This window comes from Acanthaster planci, linkage group LG08, assembly GCF_054643075.1.
Source record: "Acanthaster planci isolate LZ-2023a linkage group LG08, COTS_SCS, whole genome shotgun sequence".
Classification (NCBI taxonomy): domain Eukaryota; kingdom Metazoa; phylum Echinodermata; class Asteroidea; order Valvatida; family Acanthasteridae; genus Acanthaster; species Acanthaster planci.
Genome location: NC_141784.1, coordinates 4636617 through 4637449, shown reverse-complemented (window position 1 = coordinate 4637449; position 833 = coordinate 4636617). Strand labels below are relative to the sequence as shown.

Here is an 833-nt window from a genome sequence, read left to right as displayed (position 1 = left end):
AGAACCAGTCTCCAATTTTGATCGATGGACCCTGGCTTTAGGGGATCTAATCACACGGTATTAATTTCCTGGAAATTACATGTTTTGTTTACACTACATGTCGTTCAGTATATCCAGAACAAGTCCAGACTGCTAGTAATTCCGGGGCATGTGTGTAACATCTTGCTCAGTACAAGCTAGACAGACACACACACACGGGCTGTGAATCAAAAACAGCAAAAATTTCGCAACAACAGAACTCAGTGTTTTTTTAGCGATCAGCTTACAAGTTTTCAATTGCTCTTTCATAAACTGAAATAAATTTCGGCTGGTGTGTAGAACCATCGCGTTGTCACAAGTAATTGCTCGTTGGCAGAAACGTGAATGGTTTGAATCAAATCAACAACATGGAATTCTCTCACAGTGGGCCTGCGATTACTGTAGAGCTAGATGAAGTTAATGCTGAGAATATGTAGAAGGCAAATTCATTACTGGCGTCCTAACGTAGGTCTCTGTGGCGCAATCGGTTAGCGCGTTCGGCTGTTAACCGAAAGGTTGGTGGTTCGAGCCCACCCAGGGACGCCTTTTTTTGCGAGATATTTATCTGATCCGCAGAGTAGGATGAATTTTTTGGTGGACTTATTTACTTACTTGGAATCAGTATGCTTTCTGCATGTTTGGAGCGAAGAATGCGATACAACAGAGAAGATGGTTCAAGCAAAACCGGGCAACGGGAAAAATAAAAGGAAAGTAAGATCCCCCTCAGGAAGGGGTGAAGATTCACGAGGTATTTCTTTAGGTTTTAGTTGGAGGGCGGACCTATGACACTCCCCAGCACCTCCACTTGATCGATC

General features: G+C 43.3%; 1 non-coding gene across 1 annotated transcript; it reads left to right on the top strand.

The window, feature by feature from the left end:
* Window positions 1-487: 487 nt before the first annotated feature.
* Trnan-guu (transfer RNA asparagine (anticodon GUU)) lies at window positions 488-561 on the top strand. The gene has a single exon. It is a non-coding gene; the product is annotated as a tRNA-Asn (tRNA).
* Window positions 562-833: the final 272 nt, after the last annotated feature.